The sequence below is a fragment of the Salvia splendens genome, chromosome 7 (genome assembly GCF_004379255.2).
Source record: "Salvia splendens isolate huo1 chromosome 7, SspV2, whole genome shotgun sequence".
Taxonomy (NCBI): domain Eukaryota; kingdom Viridiplantae; phylum Streptophyta; class Magnoliopsida; order Lamiales; family Lamiaceae; genus Salvia; species Salvia splendens.
In genome coordinates, this window is record NC_056038.1 from 31,069,343 (window position 1) to 31,089,885 (window position 20,543).

The following is a 20,543-nucleotide window of genomic DNA, read 5'->3' on the forward strand; positions in this document are numbered from 1 at the left end:
AAATAAAAAAGCATGACAATAATTTTGTTTTTCCATCTTCTTTATTTTTAACGCATATAAACAATTATACATGTAGTCAGTAGCTTAATACGAAAACAAAATTTTTATTTAAAAGTATGTACATAGTATATTATATTTCAGAAGTATTGATTTTCCATATTTAAAGATTAAGTAGTTTTTAATGAAAATAGTGTAATGAATATTTTCTAATAATAATTTTACAGTCTAGTGGAAGTAGACCCTTTATACTTTCATTTGTCAAAGATTCATTAGTTAGTCGCACCACCTCATTTTACCACTGTGGCATGGATGGATCACCGAATATTTTCTCGTAGAACCATATCCATCTGCATATAGAATTAAAGCGGATATTATGTCCACCTTAATTACACTCTAATAATTTGAATTCAAATATTTTTTCAAAAATTACTGTGCACCTTAGTCTGCCATGAACCCACGCCGCTCAACTACGCCTGATGATCCCACTCGCTTTCACGCACTTTCCAGCCACCTCCCGGCACATGTAGGGACAGGATTAGCTCGGTGTTGCCACGCGCTCAGTTTTAAATACGGGGCCTCCCTCTCGAAACGTAAAACATAAAATTAGTCCTCACTCCACTTTTTTTGTTTTTTTTTTTAATTTGAATGTGAGATATAAAGATATACTCCGGATTTGTCGTACGCACCCACCCCACCCTCACTCATCAGCCCTCGAATTCGAGACTCGCCGGCACTCGGCTGAGTGGTAATTTAAGCGCCGGAGATTCCAAGACAGAAATTGCGACGACGGCGTTGTTAGCCACTGCATTATCATCGCCAAGTTCAAAGAGGTATTTATCGCCGGTAAATATAGAAAATGTCGGAGGATGAGAAGTTGTTGAAGGAGGCGAAGAAGTTGCCGTGGGAGGATCGGCTGGCGCACAAGAATTGGAAAGTGCGAAATGACGCAAATATCGATTTGGCGGCCGTTTGCGACGCTATCACAGATCCCAAGGACCCGCGCCTTCGTGAATTTGGTGAGGATTTGTTTGTTTCTCCTGATAGATCTAGTTTGTTTTGTGGTTGTTTGATCGGGCGAAGGAGGCGACGAACGCGGAAGTGTTAATGTGGGTGGGATCATGGTGGTTTGAATTACTACAGCTATATCCTCTTCTTTTTATCCTAATCCTGGCGTTTTTGCGTTAGGCCCTTTTTTCAGGAAAGCGGTGGCTGATTCCAATGCACCGGTGCAGGAGAAGGCTCTCGACTCTCTCATTGCGTTTTTGAAAGCTGCAGATGCTGATGCTGGAAGGTGAATTGGTTGTTTATTCTTGGATTTTATCGTTGAATTCACTGAATTTATTCGAATATTTGATACTGCCGAGTGTGCCACCATTGAGCTGTTTTTGGTTTTATTTCCGTTGCAGATACGCGAAAGAGGTATGCGATGCAATCGTGGCAAAATGTTTAACCGGAAGGCCTAAAACAGTGGAGAAGGCACAGATGGCATTTATGCTTTGGGTAGAGTTGGAGGCTGTTGAAGCTTTCCTGGTACTTGTCGAAACAATTATCTGTTTCTCAAGTGACTTAGTTTGTTCTTCTATTCTGCTTATGTAGCTATAGACAACTAAGATTTATTAATATTTAATTATATTTTCTATGGTATTAATGAAATTTAGTCCAAGTAATAGGGCCAATATTCTTCCATCTTCGGGCCTCTTGAGTTGGACCAATGCGAGGCAGCCGAGGCTCGATCAGGCGCATGTCAATGGATAGAGTTTGAACTTGCACCCATATATTTTGATCCATCGATTTTGTATCCAATTTAGTGTTCATTTTTTAAATATGAATATTTGAGTTACATTAACAATGCCAAAATATGTATATGAAACTTAGGTGGACAGTTGGTTAATCGTTCCCATTGCATGTCACCTTTGTCTGTTTAGGTGTGTGGATATCAAATTGATAGTATTACTATACTGGAGGAATGGAGCTAAAAATAAGGCTGAGATATAATGGTTGGTAGCTCAGAGATACGGATATCATTCATCTTTACGTAGCTAATTCTACAAATATTGGTATAATCTTTGATGCAAGCAACCGCACCAAGAACTAGGTCTTTGTCAGCCTTTGAACATGAGAAATATTAGACCTCTTGTTTTTCTGCGTAGATCACGTGCTTTGCATGGTTTCTGCTCAGGGACGGAGCCAGGAATTTATATAGAGAGGGGAAAAATTATACATAGACAAAATTTAAGAGTTTTAAGAGGGCAAATAGTGATAAATTAAACCAAATTAATTTTATAATGTATAATTTATATATATGTGATGAAATTTGAGGTGGGGCATTTGCCCATGCTATAAGCTACATCCGTCCCTGATTCTGATAACCTCAACTACTCGTCTAGCTTGATAACTGCCTTAGTACACTAAAATTGTTATTTGATGCATCTACACTGAATTTAGATGGGGAACTTGTCATTGTATATTCCCTAATTGGTGAAGCAATGTCTACTTTGTAGGATGCCATGGAGAAAGCCATTAAAAATAAAGTTGCCAAAGCTGTTGTACCTGCAATTGATGTTATGTTTCAGGCATTAAGGTAGGGGTTAGTCTATTTTTCTTGTTATTTCTCAACAACTACCTCCAATCCTCCTGCATTACCATGGCGTTTGCGTGGATATTGTATCAGTGAATTTGGATCAAAGATAATACCGCCAAAAAGAATTTTGAAGATGCTTCCTGAACTTTTGATCATCAAGATCAGAATGTTCGCGCTTCTTCTAAAGGGCTTACACTAGAACTTTGTCGTTGGATAGGAAAGGATCCTGTGAAGTCAATATTGTTTGAAAAGATGCGAGATACAATGGTATTCCTATTTCAAATTTGTGTTAGATTCTTCTTTCCTACATATCTGTTTTTTATATCATTTTCCTCTCTTGTTATCTTATAATTAAGAAAAAAGAGTTGGAGGCCGAGGTTGGTAATGTCACTGGAACTGCAAGACCAACCCGCAAAATCAGGTGACCCTCTCTCTCTCTCAGTTCGACAGAGATATTGGTACTATCTCTTGTTCTCCTGTCGTGGATGTTTGTTTGTTCTTCTTTAATTAGTGTTCCAAGTTCCAACTAAGTTACTATATTGATGTTGATCTTCCCTTTTTAAGAATGTTACTTTGCATAGTTTGGTGATCACTCTGGCAGCAGCTTTTGAGAGCATTTGCATAGTAGTATGTAGTCGACATTTGATAGTAATTGTTGTAAGTTTTATCTGTTTGAGATCTATGCAGGTGCTTCTCTCTTAGTTTTATAGTCTGATTCTATATGACACTATGTTCTTCTCGTCTAGTGCTTGAATTTTTAATATCTGCCGCTCCTCTCTGGTTTTTTGTATTTGTTGTTTGACATAAGAAGCTCTTAGTGTCTGTTTAAATGCGACTAGTGTAAAATGATTTTTCTTATGATCGGGATAATTGTATTTTGCATTTCTATCTGTCAGGTCTGAGCAGGACAAGGAGCCTGAACCAGAATCTGTTTCTGAGGCTGTGGGTTCTGTACCCACTGAAGAAAGTGTAGCTGATGGTATGTGTGTACTCTGAAATCATTTTTTTTATTTGCTCAATATTTCTGGCCAATATTGTAAAGTCCCCCTGCTAGCCTGGGATCGGGGCACTCATGGCTGCCTGACTTTTCCGGAACCTGCCTACTCCTGGACTGGCTTGATCCTCGATTAGGCTGTAGGGATCCTACTGCCCACATGAGCCACAGTTTATGTGCTATGAGGTCCTTGACATGTCAAGTTGCATCTTTTGCAAAACTGTTTCTTGGCCAACCATCTAAATCTTAATAAATCAAAGCTGGCATTGGAAATGAATACTGCTATTATACCTACCTTACTGGCTTAGTTTTATGGTTGTCTTTAGTAGTCTAAGATACTTCCCTATCAGTTCCTCAGGAGATAGATGAGTATGAGCTGGTTGATCCAGTTGATATATTGATGCCTTTGGAGAAGTCTGGATTTTGGGAAGGGGTGGTAAGTGGCCTGTCATTGTGTTTTTACCATATAACAAATATTCAAAATATTATTATTGTAGCTTCCTGTTTATATTTTCAGAAAGCTTCAAAATGGTCTGAGAGGAAAGAGGCTGTAGCTGAACTAACCAAACTTGCATCCACCAAAAAGATTGCTCCTGGTGATTTTTCTGAAGTATGTCGAACATTAAAGAAGGTATGATGGTTTTTATTGACCACAAATCAATCCAGATTTTTCTAGAGGTTTGTAGTATATTTGGCTGGTGTTGATATCTAGCTTGAGTAATTGTTGTTGCCTGCATAACATTTTGAAATGTGCAGCTTATCACAGATGTAAACATTGCTGTTGCAGTTGAAGCTATCCAAGCACTGGGAAACCTTGCTAGGGGTCTGAGAACCCATTTTTCAGCCAGTTGTCGCTTCTTATTGCCTGTACTTCTGGTTAGTCCAGAGTACTGTGTTGTAACTTTTTTCTTATTAAATTACAGTTGCAATAATACCCCACAAAAATGATAACAGATGTGTTATTACTTATGAGAAGTTATTTGACCTTTTCTTTCTAGGGGTTGATATATAAATTTTAATGATCTCATCCTTGTGTTTTGTGATTCTGTCTCTGGTCCAATGGAACCGAGTCACAAGTCCTGAGAGTTAATAACATCAAATCTATGTGATATAACTCCTTTTAAGCTTGGAATTGCAGCTGTAATTTTTGATTAATGTCTAACATGAGCTTGAACTTTGCTGATGATGTGCAGGAGAAATTGAAGGAGAAGAAGCCAACTTCAACGGAGGCCCTTACCCAAACCCTTCAGGCGATGCACAAATCCGGATGCTTGAGTCTAACTGACACCGTTGAAGGCATGATCTATATTTATTTTCATTTCTGAAGTGTTGTTTCAACCTCTGCATCACACCCTTTCATTGCTTAGAACGCATCATGTTTCTTTTCTAACTTTTCCCCTGCTCATTTTTTATTGCCTTTTTATTTATTTTCATGCTTTATAGCTGTTCTCTCACAAGCTCATTCTTCATTATGTTGGCTTTCAGTATTTAGGACATTTAATTCATTACATTTAAACACATTTTCATGTATTTGCTGCAATCATTGCCATTAAGGTGTAGACGTGTCTTTGTGCTGCATTATGGCACACATGCTAACTGAATGCAGTGTTCTTGGGAATTGGAATTACTGGTTTTGAGTTGCATCAGGATATAAATTTATTTTATGATAGTTACAGTCAATTGCTTTAAAATAGTTTCCAGATTTACTATAAAATCACTTAATGTGGTTGTTTGAACTGACTGATTATATGCATGGCTACTCAAAGTACAAAAGAAGATGTGTTGTCTTTATTTGGGTGTATAATGAGAAAGGCCTTTCTACCGGTTTGAATCCTACTAATTACTAGCTTTCCTGCAGATATAAAGGTGGCAGTGAAAAACAAAGTTCCTCTTGTAAGGTCATTGACTTTGGGCTGGGTTACATTCTGTATTGAAACTAGTAACAAAGCTGCTATACTTAAGGTTCACAAGGAATATGTTCCCATATGCATGGAGGTTAGTTAGTAGCTCAATGTCTTTCTCTCAAACACGCAGCTTAAATTTGATTCTAATCCTTTTCAATCATTCACTTCGTTCACACCTGATATTGAATAAACAAGAATGCGTAGATGTGAGAATGCCATTGTTCGAATTGAGTAGTTCTGGTGTAAAAAACTTCAGATAGTAACACAAAGAAACATGTCAGAGATGAATTACTGTGAATACAATTTCTTTTTTCCCCTCCTTGATTTTGTGTAGTTATATGTACATTGTTTCAAAACAACTTTGACTATTCAAATAGTTAAGCAATAAATGGGCCTTTATGAATTATGCAGTCCCTTAATGATGGAACACCTGAAGTGAGGGATGCAGCTTTCTCAGCTTTGGCGGCTATAGCTAAGGTAGTTATTTCATGATTTTCCATCTTCATCTCACTATCTTTTTATGTGCCAATTTAGTCATTTTTATATTTCTATTTTTTAGATGGTTGGTATGAGACCTTTGGAGAAGTCTTTGGAAAAGCTGGATGATGTCAGAAAAAAGAAGTTATCTGAAATGATTGGGGGGTCGACATCGGATCCTTCTACTCTTACGAACTCCTCAGGTTTGGAATCTGTTTATGTACTGGGTAATTTGAATTAGTAGTTTTGATGTCTGTTAGGAATATTTAACCTGTGTCATTACAATACTCTCAGGTGTGGTTCAATCTTCTGCAGGAGTTTTGACTACAGGGGTACAATTTCTACTTAACTTAGATTTTTTTCTTAGTATTATTTTTATGGAATGAGTTCATTGGTTGTATGATTTGGCTATAATCTGAAAAAAAGAGATCGTGAAATTTAAAATCAGTTTCTATAATCTTCTGACATACAAGTGAGATGAAATTGATTGGTTCCTTAACCTGTGATTCCATAAACACTCTTCACCTTCTCCAAAAATTATTGCTGAATGTGAACTGTGCCTGATTCGCACTGTCTATGAGGCATGTCGTTGACTGCTTTTATGTTGATCACATTCTACTTTGCATTGCTTTGTGCAGGCCTCTGAATCGTCATTTGTTAGAAGGTCAGCAGCCAGCATGCTTAGTGGAAAGAAGCCTATAACTGCAGCTGTAAGTACAATTTAAAATGTTATTACATGAGAAGTTTTATGAGCACTTATTCAAGATATTCTAGCTACTTCACATACACATATGGTTACTCACTGTCGATTCTCTCTACTTGCTTTGTTGTATGCTTATCTTTTCTTAGCCAGCTGCCACTAAGAAAGCCACGTCTGGAAAATCTGGTACCAACAAGAAGGGTGATGCAGGAGGAAAAACAAAAGTTTCTAAGCCTGTGGAGCATGAAGATGTCGAGGTCTGAGCTGATATTTTCTTTTTTCCCTCTACCTGTTGTGTGATGGCTAAGTTCATTATTAGGAACACCAAGATGGATTTTGTTGATTAACTGATCCAGTTTTCTTTACAGCCAATAGAAATGAGTTTGGAAGAGATTGAAAGCAGATTAGGATCCCTTATCCAAGCAGAGACAACTACTCAATTAAAGAGTGCTGTGTGGAAAGAGCGGCTTGAAGGTTAGAGTTCAAATTACTGCTTGACTGTATTTGTGACAGAAGCTTAATCAGGTCATACTTAGATGAGTTTTTACCATTAAATTGATATTTTATAGTGCTTTCATTGTTTCCCAGATTTTTGGGTGTAAACCTGTCTCTCATCTGTATGATTTGTAGCTCACAAAAACTATGATAGTGTTTGCTGGCTTGACTGAGATTTTGGACGCATCTCCTTTATCATTGAACTTTGCTACATTTGAAAACAATCTTTCTTATGCTAAATCTAAAGTATGCATAGAAAAACAACTCTTGACCTGTGCATCTGTTCTTGGAATCTTAGGCAATGGTGTAGAAAATTGAGTCTCAGATATACAATTTCTAAAGCAGTAGGTGATCTTAATTTGTAACTAAGAGATTCCTTGTGATCTTGGTTGGACTATAATGTCTTTACACAAGCAATGTGTTCCTTGTCAGTTGGCGTCTTATGATTATTTCACAGTGATCATTTTTCAATGTAAATTTTTCATTCTTCTGTTTTTCTTGAGGAATTTATTCCGATTAGGTGATATGCTCTTGTGGAAGAAATTGCTAGTTTTGCAATGCGTGGTCTCCTTTTCCATTTCCTGAATATTTTATAGGTTTAGCATCTTTAGTATGGTATCATTGTGTTGTGCCTTAGTTATTCTCTTTCCCTTGTTTGAATAGGATACATTTGTCACGACTATTTCAAGTGAAATAGTATCTGAGGTGTAGATGAATCCTCATATCCTGCCTTTTTGTTTTTAATTTTCCTAATATTCTGTGGAAGTGTTGCATCATCTGGTGAGTATATATATGCTCCTGTATTTATTCTTCTTTTCTAACAATGGCAGATAATGCTAATCATAGGAGTAATATATTATACTTAATTTACATGCAATCCTTGGTAGTTTGATGTTAGAGTATTACACTTGCTGAGAAGCTTTTCTGTGATTTGCACGGACAAATGAACTCTGTTTTGCATCCTATAAATCAGTATGCATGTTCAAAACTTGCTACTGATAAAATGCATACTACCATTTTTAATTTGCATATTTTTTTTGTTTCAGCCATCGTGTCGTTTAAAGAGCAGGTTGAATCACTAACAGATGTCGATCCATCTGTTGAGGTGTTGATCCGCTTACTTTGTGTTATTCCTGGCTGGAATGAGAAAAATGTTCAGGTCTTGCATTTAGAAATTTACAATTTTAGTTTAACTTATTTGATGCTACTGACTACTTGGGCTACTAAACTCAACCTAAGCATTGTCCTTTGAGCAGGTCCAGCAACAAGTTATTGATATTGTCTCCCACATTGCTGCGACAGCATCAAAGTTTCCTAAAAAGTGCGTTGTGCTCTGCCTTTCAGGTAAGAAACTTCTATAGTTTGATGCAATCAGATCAGAACCATCTATCTTATAGGATTTCCTTGATTGGCTAAGTAGTCAAGCTCTCGCTGCTTGTAACTCTTACAGTTACATGCAATTCTGGGATGCAAAATGCTCATAGTTATCTGATGTTCATTGAGTTAAAATTAATGAGCTCTTGGCATTTTCTTACGTATGCAAGTTTGTACTTGATAGGTATTACTGAAAGAGTTGCCGACATAAAGACTCGTGCTCAGGCCATGAAGTGTCTTTCCACTTTTTGTGAGGCTGTGGGTCCTGGTTTTATATTTGAGAGGGTAATGCCTATTTCCTGTGTATTTATTTATGGATGGGTAACAATGGCCCCCCGTTTTAGAAGGAGTTTTAAGCCTTGAGGTGTTTTCAAATATAAGTTCTAGGTTGGGATTTCAGGCCTTGATATCTGTGATGGTGTGCCAATGTTCCAATGTTTTGATCAGTTTGGTTTGGACAGTTAGTTTTTCAGACCTGATGATGGAAATGGTTGCAATCATACTTGTCATACATATCAATTCACCATGTGGAAATTCTAATGATATAACGTAGATGTAGATTTTAAGGGTAATGGTGTAATCCTGAATGGTTCATTTTAGTCAAGTTAATTTGTTGTATTGATGAAACATGTTTGAATTGATTATTTCTCATGTGGCTCTGTCAGATGTATAAAATTATGAAGGAACACAAGAATCCAAAGGTTCTTAGTGAATGCCTGTTGTGGATGGTTTCTGCGGTGGACGACTTTGGCACATCTCATATTAAGCTGAAGGTGCTGAAAACTTCTTTTTTAAGAACATCTCATTTCTTTATGATTTGGTTTCTATCAGAAATAACGTCATGAATATGATTTGATATGTAATGGTTTTAGCATGCGTCATATTTGTTTTGCAGGATTTAATTGACTTCTGCAAGGACATAGGATTACAATCTAGTGCAGCTGCAACTAGAAATGCTACAGTTAAATTAATCGGCGTCCTTCATAAGTTTGTTGGTCCAGGTGATACATTTTTTATACTCATCTTTCATAGCTTGGGGTGTGTTGGTGTAGGTTCAAAGGTGTTTTATTGTACCATGTTACCATAATAGTGCGATATTAAGAGGGATTAATCATTTTTACTCTCCCTGAAGATATAAAGGGGTTTCTGTCTGATGTTAAACCTGCTCTACTGAGTACCCTTGATGCTGAGTATGAAAAAAATCCACACGAGGTAATTTCTTTTTTTGGTGTTTGATTTTCATTTTTTCCTATGATAAGTTTGTTCCTCACTTCTAATATTACTCATCGCAGGCATCTGCAGTTCCGAAGAAGGTGGTTAAAGTAACTGATTCTACCTCATCTGGGGTGACTGGTGGCATGGATGGTCTTCCACGTGAAGATATCAGTGAAAAGATCACCCCCACTTTGTTAAAAGGATTAGAGAGTTCTGATTGGAAGGTTTTGTAATGTAGATGTTTGTTAAACATTAAATATGTGAATGATTTAAGAGGGCATGTCGTCAATCTGACTTTATGTTCTGTCTAGGCACGCTTGGAATCTATTGAAAGTATAACCAAATTACTGGAAGAGATGAACAAGCGAATTCTGCCTGCTGGAACTGGTATGTTCAGTGGCAAATTTGAGTAACTTTTCAGCTTCTGTATACATATCTATATAATATGCCAACTTATCTTTCGTGCTTCAGGAGATCTATTTGGAGCTCTGAAAGGGCGTTTACATGACAGTAACAAAAATTTGATTATTGCCACTTTGTCAACAATTGGTGCTCTTGCGTCTGCAATGGGACAGCCAGTTGAAAAGTCAAGCAAGGTACTCTCTCACACAACTTGTTCTAGTTTATTAAGATTCACCTGCTTCAACCAAATATGCTTTAAGATCCCAATTTAATAATATACAGGATCATTTAGCTAATCTTGAATCCTAAAAATCCATATAGTTGTATTTTTAATTATTGAAACTCTTCTGTCATATCACATAGTTCCTGTGATGGCTTGATCATTTAAATGAATGTGGCTCATGCAGGGCATTCTTTTGGATGTTTTGAAATGTCTTGGCGACAACAAAAAGCATATGCGTGAGTGCACATTGAGTACCTTAGATGCTTGGCTTGGAGCTGCTCATCTCGATAAGATGGTCTGTAGTCAATTTTGGAAAATATTGTTTTTTTTACATACTGTTTTGAGTATCGTTGACCTCATGTTTCGTTTCTGTCTTCAGCTACCATATATTACAGCTGTTCTCTCGGATGCTAAAGTAGGTGCAGAAGGGCGCAAAGATCTTTTTGATTGGCTGTCTAGACAACTTGCTGGATTGGTTGAGTTCCCTGACGCTATACAGCTCCTCAAACCCACTTCATCTGCTATGACGGTATTTCTTTCGGCAAAGTGGTTATTTCCTGGGTAGCTGCTTGTGTCTACTTAATGTATCAGGATATGTCTTGGTTACCTTTCCAGGATAAATCAGCAGATGTTCGTAAAGCTGCTGAAGCATGCTTTAATGAAATATTGAGGGTTTGTGGACAAGAAATGGTATGAACATTGAATGCCCAACATTTCTATTTCTTGATCAAGGTTTACTAACTCTTTCAGCCTCTTCATAACTCTCTTTTTATAGATTTCCAAAAATTTGAGAGATATACAAGGATCTGCTTTAGCTATAATTGGTGAACGATTGAAGCCGTATGGAGCTTTTCAAGGTATTTTATTATTTTATATTAACTCATCCATCTCCAACTAAAAGAAATGCTGTTTTTTCCACTTATCCATGTCCTTATATTTAATGTTTTGGTTCCCCATATTTTGCAGATAATTATGAATCTGGGAGATCTGTTTCGTCAAGCATGGCGTCCAAAAACAGCTCAAAGGTGGGAAAACCCAATGGTCATGGTGACCGCACATCTCGACATGGAAGCAGAAATGCATCTTCAGTATGTTTTCTAAGGTTGTCTTTCTCTTGAATGAAAGTATTCGTTAATTGACATCCTGTTTCTATAGAGAGCTGTACCTACCAAGGGATCCAGGCAAGATTCTATCGTGTCTGTTCAAGACATAAACATTCAGTCACAAGCCCTGATCTGTCTGAAGGATTCAAACAAGGTACACATTTATTTTTTGGAAGCAACCAGTGTTGTTAAAATCGCGCCCCGAGCGCGCTTGGGTCGCGGGTCGCAAGGGCCGAGACCGACATCGCCCCGATGCGGCGGGGTCGTGCGAGATCCGTGGAGCGACGGTGGGGCGCGCCTGGGTCGGCTGGGTCGCCGTGGAGCGCCTGGGTCGGCTGGGTCGCCGTTGAGCCTAATTGAGAAACAAAGGCATCCATTCACTTTTTTTACAGGAAGAGAGGAAGGAGAAGCAGAAACAGTTGTCGGTTTGATGGAAACGAGAAATCGATGTGAGTGTGGATAAATGGGAAATGGCTCACCTACACCGCGTTGCACTGGATAATTATTTCACGGTCTCCGTCAATCACTCTGCTCCACTGATTTAGTATACTTATTTAATTCTTTAAATATGAGTTCTAAAATATTTCTTAAAATATGAGTCAACTTTGCTAACAAAGACGTGTCATTTATTGTGCTGATCAGAGTCACAAACTATAGGGAGTATTATTTTTAAATCATTTCTTGTCATTTCTTTTTCTAATTACATGTTAGAAAGAAAAAAAAAAGTAAGAAAGGCATGCATGAGTTTCCTATAATTCATTTTTCATGTTTCGTGCGAGTATTCGCTTGGCCATGTGATATTTTATCTACATGCCAAATCAAGTTTGTTAGTTGGGTTTCGAGACCTAACTTAATTAACTAAGTTGATGCACTTGTGAGCAGTGTGATAGTAGTTTCCTATAATACTAATCATTATTCATTCCATAACATAGATAAAAGAATTAAAATAACTTGTGAAGGACTAATTATTTAACGCTTCACTTTTAAATGAATTAATTAATTTTTAATTCTTTTATCTATGTTATGGAAATGAGAAGGACTAATCAAAATAATTAATTCTTTTATCTATGTTATGGAATTGAAAATTCCTGATAATAGAAATAATGTTAGTAAATCGTCTATTTTCAATTTTTAAAAGTAAATAAATACTTATTCCGTTAGTACGCTTTACTAACAACATAAACGTTAACTATGCAATATAAATAAAATAGTTATTACATTTACGGTGTTTATTGCAGTAATAAAATTTAGTAGTGTGGATATATTGTGATGCGGTGTTTGAAATAAATTTAAATTGTAGAAATCATTTTTTCTCATTTTTTTCACTTTCTACAATATTATTTCAAATCAATGAACTTTTACTCTTATGGTAGGGAATTAGGGATTAGTGGAAAAAGAACTCAAATCTACTATTCATCTTTTTTTTACTAAATTTTTTAACATAGCAATTATAAACAATTTCCCAAAATTAAACGATGGTAGAGCTTCTGGAGCGTCGGAAGCAGTGTATCATACTAGAGGTAGCACAAGCACAAGAGAACAAGCCTCAAGCTCTATGCGTGCTTATACTTGTAGATAATGAAGATGACAGTGAAGATATTAATTTGGTCGTATCCGATGAAGGAGAAGAGAACTTACCTCTGAGTGATGATGATATTATTTAGTTAATTATTTTATGTTTTGCAACTTTTTTTGGAACTTTGATGATTTTTGATAATAAAATTCAGTTATTTAGTTATGTTATGTTGTTTAAAAATTTATATTTTTCGTCTAATCTTCTTTTTTTAATATGGAGTATTAATGATGTATGTAGATTTATTTGATGTGATAAACATTCAAGCAACAAACTTATAAAAGAGACACAAATATAATCATCATTCGGCTATTCTGGCGCCCCGATTCGTGGGTCTCTCGCCCCGTCGCCCCATCGCCCCGCGACCCGGGGTCCCCCCTCATCGCCCCGGGGCGCCCCGCGACCCTAACAACACTGGAAGCAACAAATTGCAGTTAGTTTGGTAACTGCAGGCTGCAGTATAACAGTTCTGTATATTTCTGCAAACAGAGTATGTTATAAATTTGGTGATACCCTTGCAGGATGACAGGGAAAGAATTATTGTTCGCAGATTCAAATTCGAAGAATTGCGTATAGAGCAAATTCAAGATCTCGAGGTTTCTGTTCTGTTTTAAGATTTCTTTGTTAATTTTGTGCTCTTCAGACTTGTGTTTCATCCTTTGTTAGTGTACAGTAAAGTGTCTGCTGTTATTGGTTCATATAATTAGTGGGATAGCATTTTCATATCATCACAGAAGGGCATTACACAACTTTTTAGAACTTTTGTCTGCTTTTGGGTTTCGGTAGTTGCTAAATGACCATAAGTGTTGATTTGTTTAGGCATCTGTGTGACTTATGAAATTATTGCATGTGATGATAAGTTACATTCTTTATAGATGTTAGTAATTGATTTTACTTGTTTCAATAGAATGATGTCATGAAATACTTCCGAGAGGATCTGCACTGGAGGCTTTTAAGTGCTGACTTTAAAAAGCAAGTTGATGGCATCGAGATGTTGCAGAAGGTTATTTTAATATAAATTATAGTTTTGAATGTGAAATTTGAATTTTCTCTTTTAACCTTCTGTTTATTTATGGTATATAGGCTCTTCCATCTATGGGAAGGGAGGTGATTGAAGTCTTAGATATACTCTTGAAGTGGTTTGTGTTGAGGTTCTGTGAATCCAATACATCATGCCTATTAAAGGTAAATAGACTTTTATCAATTTGTCTGTTTATTTTTTACTGTCAGCTTGCCTGTGTGTTTGATTGCTTGTCCATCTGAATTTATCAAATGATTTTTTATACGAAAAGGAGATGAGTGGTAGGGGTTTGCAACCCGGCAGTTACTTGTTTATTTGGACAAGTGGAAATACTAAAATTACAATTGGAATAATTGAGTATCGATTCTCTAAACTCTAGCTCTCTAATGATGCTACAGTAAATATTTTGCTCTTGATAATTCTTAGCTATCATAATTAAACTATCTGGATCCTTTCCTGATCTTCTGTAACTTTGATAAGGTTCTGGAATTTCTTCATGAGCTTCTGGATATCCTGAGAAATGAGGGTTACACAATGACCGAAGCAGAGGCTACCATCTTTCTCCCTTGCTTGGTTGAGAAGGTAACTGCTGTGTTAACTATCTATGTGATATGCTTTTCTTTGTTGTGGGAGTAATCATTTTTAAGTCTATGGAAAATGATCTGGTTGGTTTGGATTGGATTGATTTTGTTTTTTAAATGTAATATCTCAACCAGCTATCAATGTCTTATTTTCGTGCACTGCAGTCTGGGCATAATATTGAAAAAGTTAGAGAAAAAATGCGGGAACTGATGAAGCAAGTCATCCAAACGTATTCTGCTGCAAAAACTTTTCCTTATATATTGGAGGGTTTGCGATCTAGGAACAACAGAACAAGGATTGAGTGTGCTGACCATGTTGGATTCTTATTAGATAACTATGGAGCCGAGGTAACCAGTTAGCCAGCAACCTTGTTTATCCTCCATTGCATTCACTCTAGTATTTTTGTGTTTATTGTGTGCTATATCTTTCCTTGTGTTCCTCTTGGCAGATAATTGGGCAGTTAAAATCCTTGCAAATTGTCGCTAGTTTAACTGCTGAACGAGATGGCGACACCCGCAAAGCTGCACTGAATACTTTGGCAATAGGATATAAGATTCTTGGTGAGTTTTTAACTTACTACATATATTGGTAGATTGCATTTCAGTGGAAAATAATACTCCCTCCGTCCCTTAAAAATAAGAACATTTGGTTCGGCACGGGTTTTAATGCATAATTGGAAAAGTAAGAGAGAGAGAGAAAGAAAAAGTTTTTAAAGTATTGTTAGTGGAGAATGGGTCCCACCTCATTAGAGAGAAAGGAGTTTCCAAAATTAGAAAGTTCATACTTTTCAGGGACGGACTAAAACGGAAAGAGTTCATACTTTTCAGTGATGGAGGGAGTACTAGTATTGAATAAGGACTTCGATTTGTAATGTAAAATATAAGTGAATCTACAGTTACTATTCTTGTTTTAATCATCGCCATTGATCCTGATAATTCTGCAAATAATATAGGTGATGATATTTGGAGATATGTTGGGAAGCTTACTGAACCACAAAGAAGTATGTTAGATGATAGATTTAAATGGAAGGTTAGTACATTGAGGTTTGGGTCTATTTTTCATTTGGTTCTTCCACTAAAACAGTTGTACTCTTGTGAATCGTCAGGCACGAGAGATGGAGAAGAGGAAGGAAGGCAGGCCAGGGGAAGCTAGGGCCGCCCTAAGACGCTCAGTGCGGGACAATGCGTATGAATTTCTTACACAGTTGCATTGTGTTTTCTCAGCTAAAGAAGCCTGTTCCCTGAACACCTTTCAACCAGTTCCTACCTCAACCTGCCTGGAAATCAATTTTATATACGCTTGATAATTACATGCTGTTTTAGTTTATGAACAACATTAAGTAGGACTATCAACATATTTGGACATAACTTTATTACTAGCTAGAGTCCTAGTTTAATCTATGCATACATGATGATCTTGTTCACTCTAAGGCTCATTTTCGAAGGAGGTCTCATTTCCATCTAAAATTCATGTTAGTGTTAGAAGTTTGAGCCTAATCTTGTTACAGAAAAAGTTGATGAACAGCTTATACAGGTCGATATTGCTAATATATGTGCATACTCAAGAGTGTACATGGAAAAGGTGGATTAAAAGGAATATCTTTGGATGACAAATCTGTTCCAAGATTTTTTTTTTCTGTTGTGGCAGGTCATTTTTGGTAGTTATTAAACTGCCGCTTTATTTTATACTATATATTATTTTCTTAACTTTGAAGGGAAAGATCATATATGACTTCATTGTTCCTCTTCTTTTAGTTCTGGTAATTAGTTTCTAATGCCCACAGGTCTGACCCAGCAGAGCAAAGTGGGGAAGTATCAAGATCTATGAGCATCCCAACTTTCAATCGGTACTCAATTTTTTATGTACTCATTGTCTATGATCAACACAATCCAGACTGATTTGCTAATTTTCCTTGAACTAATTATATCATAATATGTTATGGATGGGTTTGCTTTCTACTAATGTCTGTTGTTAATTGTCCTATTAGGGAGAACTATGGTCTTCCTGAAATCCACACAGATAAACTACCAATGCCACAGGCTTATTCTGGTGTTGGTCTCAAAGACTGGGATGAAGCTTTGAAAATCATAGAATATGGTTCTCCTGAACAGGTATAAGTAAATACCTACTTATGAAGAGTTTTTGGATTATACCAAGTCTAGATGTGGTTATCACTGGTTAGGGATGTGTAAAGATGAGGACCGCTTGTTTGCCATCTTTATTGAACTCTAAAGATATACTTCACTTATGTCATTTGATGTTGGGTTTGCATATTTAACTAGAAGCAGCTGATTGAGGGTCTATAGGTTTATTGGGGTTTATAACAGTCATAAATATTGCTCCCATGAACAGGTTTATGCTAATATTTAAGCTTCTTTGGAAATTGGAATATATGTCAAAATGGAGTTATTAGACTGATTGGGGATGGGGTAAAATACGAGGATTATTTTTCAACGGAATACTTTTTAAAAAGATTTGATTAAAAATAAAATTCTGGGTTCTGTATTTGTGTTAATTTGGTATATCTTTATTGTATCTCTTCAAATATGTACAGTTGTTCAGTAATGCATTTCAAAAGAGTTGTGCAATGAACCAATTTGGAAAAAAGAGTAATACATTTTTAGCGGATGGTCTTTGAATTACAATTAATTTGTTGGTGGCATCTTAACTGTGCACATATCTTCTGATTTTAGTTTGAAAAATGAGTACATTCTGAAGAAGCAAATGGACTGCCCCTTTCTTTAATGCCTCGCAAGACTACATTACTGAGTGGTTGATGCTGTCTAGTCTTGTCTAGAATTTCTTAAAGATATGCTTATTTGCTAAGACTTTGGCCTAACCTTATTTTCAAAAATTGCATACTTGTCATCCAATGTCTTTTTTTCTCCTTCAATATTTTTTCAGCTGGCAATGTCTCTATTACTGTTTTTTTTGTACGATGTAAATCTTATGTTCTGTTAGGTGATGTGTGCTATCTCTTGAGAAATTTATAGCTGTTTTTTCCTGCAGGCTGTTGAAGGGATGAAAGGTGTGTGCCATGAATTGGCACAAGCAACTGCTGACCCTGAGGGCAGCACAATGGATGACATAGTCAAAGATGCTGATAGACTTGTTTCATGCTTGGCGAATAAGGCAATTATTCTGTTATTTCCTAATTGTCCTTGACATACCTCTTAGGTATTTTTTTCTGGAGAACCTCACAATTGTTATTGGTTATAGCAGGTTGCTAAGACTTTTGACTTTAGTCTCACTGGTGCATCTTCAAGATCTTGTAAATATGTCCTGAACACTTTGATGCAGGTAGGGGTTTACTCTTGTTGACCAAGCAAAGTAGAACGACCTTTTAATTGATTAGATGTCAGATCATTATGTTGATTATTTGGGTGTCAATTGAAGTCTAAAATTGTTACTGCTTTTGTTGCAGACTTTTCAGAACAAGAAGCTTGCTTATGCAGTCAAGGAGAGTACACTTGATGGCCTCATCACGGAACTGCTGCTATGGCTTTTGGATGATAGGGTTCCACAGATGGATGATGGAAGTCAACTTTTGAGAGCTTTGAATGTGCTGATGTTAAAGATTCTGGTAACTTTTGATGTGAAATTTATGAGGATATCATGATTAGTTGTGTTATAATCTTCTTGTGATTTCTCTGTGTGGCCGGATTGCACATTCAGGATAATGCAGAGCGTACTTCATCATTTGATGTGCTTATACATCTCTTACAACCTCTGGATCCATCAAGATGGCCGTCTCCAGTAACAAACGAGTCTCTTGCAATTAGAAATCAGAAATTCTCTGATTTGGTTGTTAAATGTTTGATCAAGCTCACAAAGGTAGTGTATCTTAATTTGTACATTACTGATGTTTGGTATTTCGTCTGTAAACCTTCTCATCTCTGTTCTTAAAACTACTTCCCTTACTGTGTGTAGTTCAAGTGCCTTCTCCTGTGTAAAGCCTAATTACTTGACATCTCCAATGTTCATGTGAAACAGGTTCTGCAAAATACCATATACGATGTAGATCTTGATCGTATCCTTCAGAGTATCCATGTATATCTGCAAGAATTAGGAATGGATGAAATACGTAAGAGGTATAGAAAAATGTAACAGTATCAATCAAAATTTTAAATCTTGTTACATGGCTGGGTTCCACTTTATTGTGGATTTGTGGTTTGGAACAACAATTCACCCTAACTATTTTTCCTTATAAATTGCTGAAGAGCTGGAGCTGATGACAAACCACTTCGAATGGTTAAAACTGTTCTCCACGAGCTTGTTAAACTACGTGGAACAGCCATAAAAGGACATCTCTCCATGGTGCCAATAGACATGCAACCACAACCTATCATTCTTGCCTATATTGACCTAAATCTTCAGGTGTTTATGGTGTATGCTATTGCTTAATGACATGATTATTTACATTGGTTATTAGCTTGCTTACTCATTCACTATCATGCTATCGACAAAATTGGCAGACACTGGCAGCTGCAAGAATGCTGACACCCTCTGGTCCTGTTGGGCAAACACACTGGAGTGACTCGACTGCCAACAACACTGCACCAGCTGCACACTCTGCAGATGCTCAGTTGAAGGTACAGCCGTGTCTTTTGTTAGTGATCAATTTGTTTTTTTAACCTTTGCTTTTCACCCCATGCTGCCCTCCAGTTTTTAATCCTTGACTTGATGTTTGCTATAACAGCAAGAACTGGCTGCAATATTTAAGAAAATTGGTGACAAGCAGACTTGCTCAATTGGTCTGTATGAACTTTATCGCATAACGCAATTGTATCCTCAGGTAATCATGTATAGCATTGTAAATGGCTTGATATTTGCTGTATTTCTATTTGTCATTGATCATTTGTATATTTTTATTATAAAATTTTATTTTATTTTCCCAGGTTGATATTTTTGCTCAGTTGCAAAATGCCAGTGAGGCATTTCGAACATACATCAGAAATGGTTTGGCCAAGGTTTGCCACTAATTCACTTGCTGCAATTTGTTGTTCCTTTTATGTGTGCTTAAGTTTATATTTTTGGCAGATGGAGAAGAATGCAGCCGCAGGAAGGACTCCCTCGAGTGTACCTCTATCCACTCCTCCACCAGCAGCCCTTAACCTTTCTCCAAGATATGGCTCTCTGTCTCCTGTAAATGCAGACCCATTAAATGACTCGAGAAACCCGAATGCAGGCAGTGAACCCACTAATTTTTCTTTACCGCCATCTTTTGCTGAAGATGATCATCGTCTTGTTAATGCCGTCTCTCAGAAAGTGTCTTATGATCCATCTGGCTTACCTCAAAACTTCGAGGAGTCGAGAAATGACAGATTACCGTCCGGTGGTTAGTTAAATGCTTCAATTTTATCTGTTGCTATTTTTGAGAGAACCTTTATTCGGACCTTATACTTTTCTTGAAACTGCAGTGTCAAATGGAACCCTGGATGCAATTAGGGAAAGGATGAAAAGCATCCAGTTAGCAGCTGGTGGAGTGAATCCAGAATCAAGAAGCCGGCCGTTGATACAAGTGAACGGGAATGGTGATGAAGCTCACGGCAGTATGCAGGGCGGAATACTACCTATGGACGAGAAAGCGCTATCGGGGCTTCAGGCACGCATGGAAAGGTTAAAGAGTGGCTCATTTGATTCTATGTAGGATACAAACAATGACTTTGTTATCGCGGTAAAGTATCCCATTTTGTAAATGCAGAGCGTGTAAATAACTACTGTAAGACACTTCCATAATATGAAAATTATGCTCAGAGCAACGTCATGTAAATTTTGTTTATAATTCAAGATCCTTCATCAAGAGAACATCGCCCTTGTGTTGCAACTCCTGCTATCCCAATTTTTACTGATGTTTGTAGTTCAATGAATCACTGTGGTCCAATTCTCAAAATTACAA

General features: G+C 36.9%; 1 pseudogene; it reads left to right on the forward strand.

Annotated features, from left to right (window-relative positions):
- The first annotated feature begins 663 nt into the window (after nucleotides 1-663).
- LOC121742515 lies at nucleotides 664-20,452 on the forward strand (annotated as a pseudogene).
- The last annotated feature ends 91 nt before the right edge of the window (nucleotides 20,453-20,543 follow it).